Consider the following 376-nt stretch of genomic DNA (forward strand, 5'->3'; position numbering starts at 1 on the left):
CTGCCTCCTTGGCTGAGAGCGCCGGGGTTCCCCTCCGCGCCGCCGGCCGCGCGCCGTCCACGCTCCAGCGCAACATGGTCCTCGGCGCGCCTGCCTGACGCGACAGCTCTCGCCGGATCGGGCCGGGCCGGGGCCCGAGCCTCACGCGCACCGCCGGCGCCTCCCGCCCGCCCCTGCCGCGCGGCCGCCGGACGGCGAAGAGGAAGACGCGCGGCTGCGGGCTAGGTGAGCGCGGCGGCCCAGGCCCGGCCCACATCCCCGGGCTCCCGTAGTGCGGCCGGCCGAGCCGCGCGGGCAGGGCGGGCGGCGAGCGCGCGTACGCGAGGCCGGGGATGCGCCGGGCCCGCCAGGCCGCGGGCGGGGAATGAAAGGGTGA

This window comes from Carlito syrichta, unplaced genomic scaffold, assembly GCF_000164805.1.
Source record: "Carlito syrichta isolate Samal-C Ts95f unplaced genomic scaffold, Tarsius_syrichta-2.0.1 Scaffold304675, whole genome shotgun sequence".
NCBI lineage: Eukaryota > Metazoa > Chordata > Mammalia > Primates > Tarsiidae > Carlito > Carlito syrichta.